At 36.7% G+C, this 15,130-nt stretch overlaps 1 long non-coding RNA gene across 1 annotated transcript; it reads right to left on the bottom strand.

Moving 5' to 3' along the window:
* Positions 1–1,357: 1,357 nt before the first annotated feature.
* Positions 1,358–14,871, bottom strand: LOC113966663. The gene is made up of 5 exons (XR_003533910.1): positions 14,423–14,871; positions 4,267–4,386; positions 4,050–4,166; positions 3,268–3,431; positions 1,358–1,416 (listed from the first exon to the last, which is right to left on the bottom strand). It is a non-coding gene; the product is annotated as an uncharacterized LOC113966663 (long non-coding RNA).
* Positions 14,872–15,130: the final 259 nt, after the last annotated feature.

Below are 15,130 nucleotides of genomic sequence, written 5' to 3'. Positions count from 1 at the left end.
GAAAGAATCAGGCAAAGTTCTCAATTCTTAATTTGAAACACATCAGTTTGTGACAAGATGAAGTTTAGAAACAAAACATTTGACCCAAATGCATAAACTTTCATTTCAATATTCACAAGACAAAAAAAATATTATCTCTGCATATACCATTCCTCTCTTTTTTCTCTATATATGAAATATATTTTACATAAATAGGATATTCATTGCACATTCCTTTTCTTTTTCCTTCAAGTAGAGAAAATGGAATCACTTTCACACAGAAGCAGCAAAACCCTCTTTTGCTGTCATCATGCATCAAATTATTTTGGTTATGTTATTTTTAGTTGTTTCAAACAAAACATCCAAACTTCACTTCTGTAAACTGCTAAAGAAGTTGAAGTCCATGTAACTTGAGTTAGTAACCTAAGCATAAATAAATATATTCTTCCATATTTGTGTAAAATAGGTCTAAAGGTCTTTTTCTTCCTACTATAATTACTTATTAGTTTAAACAGAATTTAAGATATCCTGATTTCTTATATTTTTATGGTAATAACTGCTTTGATAATACCAAGCACATTATTTATAAGCCTAGTGAATCTGAACGTGAAAGCATTCGGTTCTTCACAAGACAGTCATTATCACTAATCAACACTGGCACTGGGAAAACTTCAAAATACACAAAAATACTTTTTTGACATTTTAAGCCTATCAAAGGAACACCGTAGCTTCATCATTTTTAGATAAAACTTCCTTCCTGTGATTTTTATTCAGGAATTTTCTATTGAAGGATTGTATCAAATTGGTTCCAAAAAAAAGGCAATTAATGCAGTATCAACTCTTTCTCTCCAGTGTGAAATAAAACATGCAGCCTTAGAAAACGAAGAATAATGCTAGCATTAATATTTCTCTCACTCTTGAAGGTTTCTCATTAGTTCCTTTGTGCTCAATTTTATATCATGGATTCATAGAATCACAGAATAATTTAGGTTGGAAAAGACCCTTAAAGATCATTAAGTTCGACTGTTAAACCAGCACTGCCAAGTCCACCACTAAACCATGTCCCCAAGTGCAACATCTACATGCCATTTAAATACCTCCAGAGATGGAGACTCCAGCACTTCCATGGGCAGCCTGTTCCAATGCTTTTGGTGAAGAAATGTTTCCTAATATCTGATCTAAATCTCCTGTGGTGCAACTTGAACACATTTTCTCTCATTCTAATGCCAGTAACCTGGGAGAGGAGACCGACCCCCATCTGGCTACAATCTCCTCCAGCTGCTGTCAACCAGCACCTCCAGGTCCTTTTCCCTTGGGCACTAAGGCTGAGGTACCAGAAGCAATCCAGATAAGGCAGTATCAGGTGATGAGGCATGATACTGAAAGAAGCTTACATTTTGGCACATGGGGATGGCCTTTTTCTATGAGACTTCCTTCCTGACGAATATCATAATACTCATCATAATACTTTACAAGGTGGTGGTAGGAATACGAAGCATTTAAGAGACAGACACCATTACCTCTTATTTCAAATTATTGTATTTTGATTCTGAAGGGAAAATTAGGATGTGTTATTAAAAACATGGATTTCTTTTGCCTATAACTCTCTGTCTCCTAGTGTGCTTCCTGTGTCAGATAAAGCATTGCTAGTCAAATATTAAATGAATATATGTTGCACCTGAAGTTCATACGTCTGAGTTATTAAGTTAGGAGGAAATAAAAGCAGTTAACAAAAATAACATTTGAAATAATAGGTTGATTCAGAATTCCTGCCTCCATTTGTGAAAGGGATAATTAGGTACTGGTTTTACTTGTAAAGTTGTGTATCCAGGTCTGGGAAGCCATTTTTACTTAAGTCAGTCATATCAACCTCCATTTGTGTTCAAAGGGACTCTGAACTCACCGTATATCCTCAGTAGATTCCTTCAAGGGATAAAGTTCTTGGAAGTTACTGAACAGGTTAACAGAATATTACGATATAAGCACATTCACACACAAAAAAATAAAAATCTTCCTTATTCCTTTATCAGGTAGAATTTGGCATTTTTAAGTATTTGTTTGCACAATACTGAAGAGGGCAATTTTCAGTTACTATCTCAGGCTATAAGTGTATAGAGATAAGCTATTTTTTCTGCCTTTAAATTTGTGAAGTCTAGTGTGCTTGCTCAGAGATTTGAAAGAGCTGCAATAAGAGAATGCCTACCTGTTTTACATAGTAAACCCAAATAATGAAGAGTCTTCTGTAGCTGATTAGTTCAGGAAAAAAAAGCAGGAAGTTTTCAAAAAATAGAAAAATTTGACTTGTATTATATTTTTTAAAGGAAGATAGAAGAAAATAACAATATTGCAATGGCAGCATTGTTCCAAGAGGGAAAACAAAAAACAATTCTTGGATGGAAGTGGGGGCTCTATTTTTTTGGATTCACACAAATAAAAATGCATGTTCTTCTCTAACTAGTAAAATGATAAAAGTATAAAAATGTTTTTATTGAAACTCATCTGTTTGCTTTAAGTTGTGTGCAGGTGAGTGCTTTTTTTTGTGGTTTGTTTTTCTTTTTTTTTAATAAATGTTTGCTTTCATCGAGCATTAAGGGCTTCTGTGGTTTAGAATTCCACCCATGTTACTATCACTTGTATCTAGTCAAGGCATATAGAATAAGCAATGCCTCATTATAACTCCATTTCTGGATGATGTATTAATGGCTGCCATAAATGTGACAGAAATACATTAAGGATAGTTTTGCTTAAATTTGAAAAGCAGGAATCAGAGATGTGCTTTAGAAACTGCTCACACCTTACAAATCAGAAGTATTTTCTGAAGCCTGACCCATGTGTTCCTAAGGCACTGGTTTCAATGAAAGCTAAACTACTTTTCCCTTTAGGAATTAGTTTTAGAAACTTTAGGAAAACTACTGAGACTTAAATTGGAAAATTAAATCCAGATTTTGTGAAGACATGTCATTACTTAATTGTGCATCCCTAGATTTCATGTTATTCCCTCATATAATGATAAGCACAGACACATTTCTAGAGTTTATAATTGATTCAAGTATTTAACCTTAAAGACCTTGGCCAAATTTGAATATATTTCCCAATTATATACACAATATTAAATTTAGGATTTCATTACATTATGCATGATACTGTTTTACTGTATCATATGAAATTTCCCACACTGAAACCAGAACATCTACATTAAATTTTGCTAAATTTAAAATGAGGCAGGTACATTGTATTGGCCATTATAACATTATTACATTAAAAAAAATAAAAAATCAAGATTCTGACCTGTTGATCTGTTAAAAGCCAAACATGTCTCTTCACACTCTTAGTTTTAACCTTCTTGGACATCTTGTCCTATAGGATGTCTTCCTCATTGCCTAGAGTTTCTTTGCCTCTCCATTTATGAAGTTGATTTGCTGTCAGAATATTCACTTGATTCTCTTTCAGACCTTGTAACAAACAGGGAAATACCACCTTATTGATGGTCAAACAACAAAACACTAGGAAAGAGCCACCCAACAGCTGCAATCCTAGGGATGGACTGCTCTCATACACACTGTGTACGCTCTTAACCCCACAGTCTCTCCTAGAGTGTCATTAGCACACGTTCATGAGGAATAAGTTGGATGCTAAGTATTTTTATCATTAAGAAATTCAAAGTCTGTGACATCCATTCAGTTGCAAAAATATAATTTTTGCTAGGTTTTATGTCTAGTTATTTGTAAATATCAAATATCAGCATCCCCAAATTAAGTGTTTAAGAATAATCACTACCAGTCATATACCCCAGTTGAACAAGACCTCATAAAGCAATTACTAACTACATTCAAAACCAAAGACAGACAAGGATATGGATATATATTCAATCTATTTCTGCAATTATTAGCAAGTAGAAATAAGCTCATGCATATATGACAAAGACAGCTTTTCCTTTCCAGAGGTGTCCAAGTCTTTAAACAGAAAAGGGTATCCTTTCTTTAATGGCAAACCATGTTAAAGCATTCAAATGACATACAAAATGCATAAGGAAATTCAGGTACCGACAACATGTTGAGAACATTTCTTACCTTCGGTGTTTCCTTTTGCTTTCTTGGGTATCTAACACACAACCTCCATCCTGACGGTGTAGTTTACCAGCACTTCTAATCCACTCCATATGTGAAGCTGCAACCAGAAGTCTATGTCTGTCCAAGATTCAGATGCATAAATAGATCTTTAGGGAATGGAGAAGTGCTTGGTTTACTTTAGAAGGCAGCCAAAGAACACATTAGTGTCACCTCTGACCTTTATATGAAGTAGCCTGAAGAAGGGAAAAGCTACTTCACATGCTTTCCTTTCACCACAATCTCTCGTGTTGACCTTTCAGCAGTCCTGTCACAGTAGGAAGATCCAGGGAAGGCTAAGCTACAGACACAATCCATACTGTTTCTTTCAATAAGCAGCAAGAAGAAACTATTAACAAAATTAGACTGCAAGCACAATAAAGAGGCCATACTATCACAGACTGGTAATAGATTTTGTTTCCGGTTTGGCAGGATTATGTTCTATCTTTTGCCAAAGGTTGCTGAGGCAGGTGGAATTACAGATGCAGAAACCGAAGTCCTGCTCATCACGGGACTTCTTTCTTATCTGTTCTACAGGACCTCAGCTTCAATAGGAGAAGCTAAATTATCATTTTTCAATTTCAATCAAGGTTATAATTTAGGGCTTAGATTTGGGAGACATGAACAGAAGTTCGAAATTCTATGCCCTTATTCCAATGCACCTGCTATAAATTAAACAGACGAAAGTCCTAAGCTTTAGCATAGTGACTTATCCTTGGAGATACTCAAAACCCAGCTATGTCCTCAGCAACCTTCTCTAGGTAGCCATGCTTAAAGATGCTCCAGATTTCCCTTCCAAAATCAACTATTCTGTGAATTTGCTTACTACCTTCTTGTCAGAGCAAGTAAAAAGTTTCAGCAACCACAATAAAACCAGCCCCGTCCTTTCTGCTTGCAAAGCAAATTCCAAGATGAACTGAACCAATGACCATTGTCCTTTCCCTGGCTCTGAACCTGTCTCTTGGACAGCATCACATTCAAGTTTGCTTCCCAGTGATGTGGCATCACTCACTCTGTAGGTGAAGGTCACAGCACAGAACACACGTGCAGGATTTGTTTGGCTTCTAATTTATTTAAACATATTTATGAAGATAATCCTTTACATGTGATTATTGAGTGTACAGAAGGAACACAGGATGAAGAAAAATTCAGAAAGCAGTGTTCCCAAAAAAGGGGAAGAATGGCCTGATACTGTTAAGCATAAACACTGATAACATGCATTACCTATAACCAAGTGGCAATGCAGGAACAATTCTCCCTTCTTTCTTTTTTCCCCTGCCTGAAGAGGATGTAACTGCTTTTTATATTTTATAATTTTCTCTGTGTTTCCATCAAAAAGGCAGTATTTCACATCTTTGTTATTTTCTTTGTTGTTCCCTAGAAACACTTTGGCACATCTTGAACTTACATTCTTTAAATGACCAGTAATTTACCATTTGTGGTTTAGGTTTTTACACTTGGTGCTGCTGATATTGTCCTGAACTTGTGCTCTCGAGGCTTTTGCTATCATCCTGTGGCTGTGCTCTCATCAGACCTCATCAGAATGAGTGGTGAACTCCTGATTTTCAGCCAATTTCTCTTCCTTACTTTATGACTTGGTTTAGTTGACAAGGTGGTGTTTGGTCAAAGGTTGGACTCAATGATCTTGCAGCTCTCTTCCAACCCTAATGATTCTATGATTCTACGACTGTGAGGCACATTTCCCAAAGCATCTGAGCAATGGCAGCTCACAGCTTCTTACAGTAAGAACACAAAGTAAGGGGGAGAACTCCACTTTGCTACAAAATCAACCCTTCTAATTTATGCTGTTGTACTTACAGTTGAAATAGCAGTGCCAAGTACTAACTCACCCATAACTAGGAACGGTCCATTGCCTAACTGGTATTGGTACTAAATATTAACTCAATTCACTAGAAAGACCGGAGTGATTGTGACAGACTCCAGACCCAAGGCAATGGGAACCATAGTCTGGTTTTACAATATAAAAACTCTGAATGCTTCACAGGTCAGATATTACTTCTAATCCAGCTTCCAAATGTTGTAAAAATGTTTATATTGATGGCCAAAACATGTTCCTCCCTAATACACATTTAATTGAGTTATGTAAGTCATACACCAATAACAGATGCTTTTATCCCATTTTGTAGAATCACGGAATGCCTTGGGTTAGAAGGGACCTTAAAGGTCATCTAATTTCAACCCCTCTGCTGTGGGCACAGACACCTTCCACTAGACCAGGTTGCTCAGAACTCCATTCAACCTGGCCTTAAACACTTCCTGGGATGGGGCAGCCACAGTTTCTCTGGGCCATATGTTCCAGTGCCTCACCACCCTCACAGTAAAGAATTTCTTCCTAATACCTAATCTAAACCCACTCTCAGTTTGAAGCCATTCCTGCTTCTCCTGTCACTCCAGGCTCTTGTAAATAGTCTCTCTCCATCTTTCCTGTAGGCTCCCTTCAGGTACTGGAAGACCTCAAATAGGTCACCCCAGAGCCTCCTCTTTTCCAGACTGAACAAACCCAATTCTCTCAGTCTGTCTTCTTTTCTTTTTTTTTCCCTTTCATCTAAGAGCTACTCTCACAAGTTCAAGCCTCACACCACTAGCCAGCCTAGTTAGTAAATCCTAGTAGCACAGGCACATGAAAATAATCACTGATGCTCAGCTCTGCGGGCAGAGAGTATTTGTGAACACACCAAACCAGAAGAGCTCACCTTGTACAGACCCCTGCACCACAAAGTGCCTCAAGATCAGAAACAGGCTGTGCCAATTACCTGCTGCGACCTCTGCACACCCAAGTTCTGACCAAGCCCCAGTTTAAAAGTGTGCTGCTGTGGAAAGACTGGCCAGCAATACATTTGTAATGTCGGGTAGCAAGTCTCGTATTAAGAGACTTACAATCTCCTTACTGCAAAATGTAGTAGTGTGATTCAGATTAAGATATCTTTAGCACATCATTAAAAGAACTGTCTAGCAGTTCCTTTCTTTTCATAACAGCTACAGCATAACATATAGTAATCTAGTTTCCCAATATGATTTTTTAGCTTGTATTCTTTGCCTGTATATCTTTAGGTAAAAAACCCTCACGTTTTCTTTGATTGCTCTGCTTTCGCTAAATTAGGATGCCTTGCAGAGAGTCTTGTGAAAAATAATGCTCCTTGATTAAATGCTTTTAAGATGCATAAATATCTATTGTCACAATGAACACATTATAGATCAGAAATTACCATCATGTAATATCTCATCTAGAAGGTCAGCACTGTACTCCATTCAGTATGGAACAGATCATATCCTAAAAGCAAAATTATGTTATTAATGGGAGAAGATTAGACAGAGTGAAAAGACTGGGACTTAACCCTGAAAATAACTTTTTCATCATTTCTCAGGAAGGAGATTCTACTCACCCCGAAATTAAAAATACATTGATTTCAGCATTAAGAGGATCAAGCACTAATAAACAAATCAATATATCACCTACCCTTTCAGTTCTCCCTTATTTTCAGCTGTAGAAAAAATCTGATCCAATTTGAACACAGAAGCACAAATCACTGCAATGTATCATGTACCTTTTGTTGCTCAGAAAGAACACCAGACACTCAATTTCCCATTTTTATGAGATACAAGAACACACAAATGTTGTTCTAAACAAACACATTTCTGTGCCAGATACTGTATAACACTATGAAACAAACCTGAACTCAGCTACCCAAATGGGTTTTACAGGAGAGATAGTTTGGACAGAATCAGGAATCAAAAGTAATTGAGACATAAGTGAATATAGGTTAAAGTAACAGAATAAATTAGTCAGAATAAAGCAGTGTGAAACTACTGATAGCAAAGAGAATATGAGCACCAGGGGTATCAAGGCTGAAATCTTGTGTGACTTGAATTGGCTTATGCTTGTTCAAAAATTCTGAATATCATCCTTGGTGTATTTATCAATAAACGGAACAGATTCAGATCTTGCTACTCGTGTTTAAGATAGATATATTAAATTCTTATGATATCTGTTTTAAGAATTATTTAATCCATTAAATACAACACAAAAAGTTAGTTAAGTCTTAATAGGGACTACATAAGCTTTTGATTGCCTCTTCAAACAAACTCTAACAGGATACTTTACAGTTGATGTATTCTCCTTATTAGCAAATACCATTGATATGTACTACAGCATTATGCATGAAAATACTTAGGCATATTTAAAATAGAAATAGGTCATTATGCTTTGTTGGAAAAACACCTGTTTCTTCTCTTCTTCATGAATAATTATAAAATTATTATCAAATACTCTCATTTTCTACTAAGATTCCAGATGCTCATAACTCATGTAGCTTGTGTACTATTTAGACACTTTAATAATCTGTTCCATCATAAATGTGAAATCTAAACATTTTATGTGTCCATACATCAGTGTAATATTAAATAATAGTGCTTTAGCAGTGTATTATTGACAGAAAGCAATATAAGAAATGAGAATAATAAAGGATAATTTGTTCCTGAATGCAGTTTACAATGTAGCAGAACCTTGCTTTGATTATTGTAAGAATAGCTTGCCTCTCCCTAGTAAGACACAATGCAGTAATATCATTCCCACAAGAAATACGAAAGAAATCCACGTTCTCCATATTGTCCTGGTTCACATGTGAACACAAGACCAGAATGGTAGCTGCATTTATAGTATAACACATAGAAAAGAGTAACAAGAAGTACACAGCATTTTAAAAGTCACACACAGAAGCACCAAGAGTAGTTGAGGTACTCCCGGCTTTAGGCAAAATCCAGCAGAATTATTTCTATTACATACAGACACATGTACACACATACACACATATGCAGGTATGGATGTATGCATATGCCCACTATGGCCATTCTGATCATCAAATCTGATCTTCCATCATCACAGACAGTCTTTTATTGTGACTAGTCTGGAGTCTACGAGGAACCTGTGTAATCTGTATTTTTTTGTCCTCCCTAAAGTCTCTTTCTTAGGATTCTTTAGTATTTTTACTTAAGAAATGACAGCAATGAGGTTTCTGTCAGTTACTCATGCTTTCTGATTCATAACCTTTTTAACTCTGAAGAAGGTGAGGTTAGTACAGAAGCTCTGACAGTTGTTAGTGGGTAGGGAGGTTTAGGGCTTGTGATACAGATTGAGCAGATACTCCATATAACCTGTGAGAGAGAAAGTATTCTGAGGGGAAAAAATTAACATCTATATCTTTTCCTTAATATCTATCTACTTCGAACATCTGGAAATTTTACGCTGTAAGGACTTCATGTCAGAGTAGTTAAGGGCTTTTTTTGAGCCCCTGTGTTTACCACAAGTTCACATGACAACTAAGGAAGATGGAAGTACTACCGCCAAAAATAATCATTAGTTTATTACTAATAATTCATCATCTGTAGTACTTTCTACTGTCTGCTGGTAACTAAACAGAGAAAATTTTCACCCTCATTGAAAGTGTCAAAATCCGTATCAGAAATGTAGATGGTGTGGTGTAAGAAGGGTTATGACTATTAATGATAAAATTCTTCAGTCCCTTATCTTAAGCTGGTTTTGGACAAAACCCACTGGCTACCATTTGTCCTGCTGATAGCTTTCAAAGCAAGTACTTTTATTCAACAGAAGGGTACCCACATCCAATATCCAAACCCATGCATTTCCTATGCAGTGAATGAACTGAGGCTGATATAATTAGCAGATGAACAGCAAATGTTTAAGTTGTTCACCCCTCCTAACCAAGATGTGGAATTTTCCTCACCCCACAAGCATAAATCAGTTGCTGCCTCTGTTCAACACAATATTCTTACATGGGGATGCTAGAAACAATTTAAACTGTAACAGAATAGAGAAAATTAAGGGGTGGGGGGAGGGAGTGTGCAGGGTGCATTTTGGATGATTGAAAATATAGTTCATTGTTCAACTCTGCACACAAAATAAACCAAATTTCATTCACTCATAAATATCCCTGTTGTGAAATACAAGTACCATCCCATCTTGCCTCTTTAACCTCTCATTGTGAGCCAGTTCTTTGAAACCGTCTTGGTATAATGGCAGGTTTTCTTTTTGGTGTGATTGCAAACGTACTGGAGTTTCTGTCAAGTGATAGAAAGAATGACTCAACTTTAGTCTTGAACTACATGGGAATTGGTTTCAGAAGAAACACTGAAATGGTGGGGGAAGGGATCATTATATAGAGAATCAGAGAAACTAGGTTAAAAGGTATAGCCTAGATGCTCCTAGGTATTTGTAAAAGCCTGCATAGAGTGTCTCCCTTACCTCCTAAGCAAGCAGTTAGAAAGAAGAATAATGAAATTGCTAGGGCTAATTTTCTATTTAATAAAGAACATAATGAATTTTCAGGTTTTTTCCCACTCCCCGTATCACACTAGAAATTCTTTCCATATATCATAAGAAATTAAGGGCATTTTTTCCTATCCAATGAATGTGTACAACATGAGGTTCAAAAATATCTAGGCTTGCATATGCACTTGTTTGTTAAAATTTCTTAGGTATTCAAAACCCCTTGTTTTCTCTGTTCTAGTCTTTATTCTAACCACTGATTTTTCTTTTGTTTTAAACTCTTTTAAACTAGTTTAAAAAGCACACAGCTTACCTTTTTCAAATTTACAACCACTACATTTGACGAGATATACACAGTGCTAAAATAGTTTTACTTTTTATAACTTTATCTTTCCTAGTCTCTCCATTTGTCTACAAGGTGCTTGCAACAAAGTAAAATGAAAGTTTTCTGAAATGTTAAGCTTGCAAATGAAGTAGACAATACCTCTGATTTTATTTTCATCCAGGCATAAAATTTAAAACAAGCAGAACATGTAAATGAAGAAGAAATTGCCAAGTGTTACTCTGTATTCAATACTCAGGCTTCAGATTTGCACTTGGAATAACCCATAGTATAGTATCATTCAGTGTACCATAACTTGAAAGTCAGCATGGTACAACAGGAACGTGATTCTGTATATTTGCCAAATTTGGTCATCCCGAAATAGTTCATCAAACATGTTCACTTTCATATATATTTTATACACAAACTCTTTAAAATTTATACTCTTTGAAAAAAGATTGTCTTATTTTGGAAAATACCCCAAGCCTGGTGGCGTTTTTCTTACAGGAATGTTGCTGCTATTGTAGGGAGAGGAAAGCATCACAAACTTTCTGAAATGGTGCAGAACACAGAAGTACTCCATTACCCTCTACAAGGTATTCCATGATCAGCTCAAGCCAGCGAGAGGCATTTTCACTACTTCTGGCTTCTGGAGTACCACCTTCCAAATTGGCTCATAAATCATCTCCTGGGGATTGTTCAGACAAGGTGCTGAAGAGGGAGGCAGTCATTAAAATGGAATCAATTTCCCCCAGAACTGGTATATAGAGAACCAAGCACCGTTCAGAGTTTTCTGTTATCGTGAAATCACTCAACCTACATTAAAGTAAAAGCTCAAGGTTTTGTTTACAGTATCCAGAAAGAGAAAACCGACACGTTTATCTAAACCATGGCTGAAAAAGCAAAAAAAGACTGTGAATAACAGATTTACTCTACATTTAACACCAAGTGTCGAAGCCTGCACTTACTTGACTTGTTGTAGAAGGATTTCCTGACACACTGTCACAAACTGTTCTGCGAAAAAAATCCACATTTATACACAGTGTTTACTTTGTGAATATACCAGCTTTTACAGTTAATTTCCTTTTAGTATTCTGTACAGGGTTTAAAGTGATTTAATCTTTCCCTTACTCCAAATAAAATAAAACGTAAAAAAACAAACTTACTGAGGAAACATTCTTCTCTTTCTCTAACATACAAATTAAACAAATTCCTTGGTGGTGCAAATGTTTATCAGATCAAGTACCATCTCCTGTACCCAACTGTACTCCAACAGCTGCTTACAACAACACAGTCCCAGTCTCTCATCATTCCCTATATTCCCTGTCTCCAGTGGGAGCTGTATTTGATGTTAGTTTGTATTTTAACAAACATACTGCTAAAAACTTTTCAGAGGTTAAAGGTATCTAGTTCAAGCTCCTGAGATGAAATATTAACCACTTCAAAATAAGAGAGGCTTGGGGATAACCACATATCCACTATTAAGAGATACTGCAACAGATATTTTGAAGTCAATCACTTGAAAATAGCAAAGATTTCAGAAGAAAAGTCATTCAGCTAACTAAGACTGGAACATTTATTCTAGAAAGGTCAATAATGTTCAGGTTTTGCCCTCCATGACTCAAGAAATTCCATAAAAGAAAACATTTTCCCATTTTCCCTGGATTCTGGAAGAAATTTTCACTCTGTTTTGATTTGCACTGATGTAACATTCCTCCTGGAAATGTGAAAACTCATTTTCTTTTCAGATATGAGAAGTATAAACAAATACCATCTGTAGTCATTGAAAAGGAGATACATTCATATACATATGAATTCGTACAAATTCCCATCATGCAGAAGGGGATAAATATAGTTAAAAAGTAGAGAAAATTTTGAGCGGCCCTAATTATATTTAGGTCCTGTTCATCTGTGCTGGACAGATTTGTTAATATCTAGGATCATAGCATCATCATAGAACGGTTTGGATTGGAAAGGACATTAAAGTTCATCACATTCCAACCCCCTGCCATGCACAGGGACACCTTTTACTAGACCAGCCCAGCCTTGAACACTTCCAGGGATGGGGCACCCACAGCTTCTCTGGGAAACCTGTGCCAGTGCCTCACCACTCTCACAGGGAAGACTGTCTTCTTGATATCTAATCTAAACCTACTGTCTTTCAGTTTGAAGCCATTCCCCCTTGTCCTGTCACTACAGCTCCTTGTAAAAAGTCTCTCTCCATCTTTCCTGTAGGCTCCCTTCAGATACTGGAAGGCCACATTTCGGTCACCTCAGAGCCTTCTCTTTTCCAGGCTGAACAATACCAATTCTCTCAGCCTTTCCTCATAGTAGAGGTGCTCCATCCCTCTGATCATCTTGGTGGCCTCCTCTGGACTCACTCCAACAGGTCCATGTCCTTCCTGTGCTGGGGACCCCAGAGCTGGAGGCAGCACTGCAGGTGGGGTCTCACCAGAGTAGAGGGGCAGAATCCCCTCCCTTGACCTTGGAAGAACCAAAGAAGCAAAAGTCATGGTGAGCAGACAATACCATTTATTCTCTGTGGACAAGCCATTAATGTTTCCAAAGATGTCTTATAGATAATGGTACAATGTCCAAAGCAATTTTTTCATTGCTTTGTGTTATACTGATGGCATAGGAACAATGAATTAGGGGGGTTATTTCTGCTCACAAAAAAGGCTTATTTACTGTTATTGCAGATTTTCAGTGCGGATGTACTCTTGCATTGCAACACCAACACATTACCTCAACAAAAAGAAAAAAGTAACTGTAGGTATGAGAAATTACATCTAAGTAAAAGTACTGTATACAATCTTTTCTTCCAGAATTAAGAATTTCTTCATCTACACCAAAGGAACATTACAATAGTGGTACAAAACCCAACAAATAACCCATTTTGTTCCACAAATGTAAAACCTTTTCTATTTAGCAAATCTTGCAAGATAGTTTGTGTGCCACTTTGTCATTTAGTGACCACCATTGCCAACAGGGCTGGATTTTTATATCTTTCAACATGATTTGGGCACTTTGGGGACATGTTTACTGCATTTCAAAGCACTGTATGAATTATTTCTGTTCACATTTATGTATTTATTGTCTGACATGAAAATTATGTTGCAATGAAACAAATCAATCCTAAATCAGCTTTTCAATAAATTTAGGTGTATGTGAAGCTACTGGGAGAGCAAAACTGTGCTTGTTATCCATATGAAGTATTGGAATGGTAATAAATAGTTTTTCACATAACGGTAAAATATTACACACTAGATTTATATATAAATGTATTAAATTATATAAACTATTTATTTAAATATATAAATATAAATATATAATATTAATTGATATATAATTATAACACATTATATATAATTATAATATGTTACACATAATTATAATATATTATATATAATTATATATTTTATAAATATATAAAATTCTGTGGGTTTTTAATAATAGATCTCACAATTAAAAGTTACAGATGAATTTTCATCATCTGTTCTGAAAACATGTATGAATTATATCTTACCAAAAGGTTTTAGAGAGTTTTACTCTAGAAAGCAGCATTTTATAGTGAATTTTAAGTCATTATGGTCATTAACTGATATAGTGGAAAACAAGTATCAGACAAAAGCCATCATTTTAAATAGTTATAATACTGCATGATACCACAGACTAGCAGGAACCAGAGCAGATCGTTCCTAGGTTACCTACCTGCCATTCTGACTGATGAAGACCCATCCTGCATAGGATATAAAATGAGGTCAGAAATAAAATCTAATGGCCTCCTTCAATAAAGTTGCTGTCCCTGCTCCCCGGCTGCTTTGGGCAGGGGCTGCCCAGCGAGTTACGTGCCCGGCACAGGGATGTTCGAGGAACTGGGGTGCCGCGGTCGATCAGGAAAAGATCATGAGACAGCTGAGGGGGTTCGAGGACAGTGGTAGCTTCAAGCAGCTATCACCATTAATTAAGGGTAGTTCACTCTATTTATAGGCTGGGCAGGGAAGGATCTAGAAAGAGGGGAGGAGCATGGGACTGACAGAGGTCATAACCAATCAGGGAAGGAAGGAGGGAACATGGGACTAACAGGGACCAAGAAGGGAAACATCTGCATTGCAGCAAATCTTGACCAATGAGAAAAATAGGGGATGAACGTGAGGGGAAAAATGCTGTAAAACTCGGGTACAATAAATTCAGTGCATGCATTAGCAGTTTCTAATAGTCTCGTTCGGTTAACAGCCTCTATTCTGACATGGTCGCAATGTAACACTTCACAGCATGTTCTCAACTAGCTGTTACCTCAGCTAGTGTCCTTCGTAGCTGCTGTTTCCAAACTAGAAATTTCTCCTCTTCACCACAGGTGCCTTCCACACTGGGGGATTTGGGGGACACTTGCCCAGAAGGGTCTGACCTCGGGGACCT

The sequence above is a fragment of the Neopelma chrysocephalum genome, unplaced genomic scaffold (genome assembly GCF_003984885.1).
Source record: "Neopelma chrysocephalum unplaced genomic scaffold, ASM398488v2 Primary Assembly neopelma1_60, whole genome shotgun sequence".
Lineage (NCBI taxonomy): Eukaryota > Metazoa > Chordata > Aves > Passeriformes > Pipridae > Neopelma > Neopelma chrysocephalum.
The sequence above is the reverse complement of the archived record's forward strand: the minus strand, read 5'-3'. Positions and strand labels throughout refer to the sequence as shown.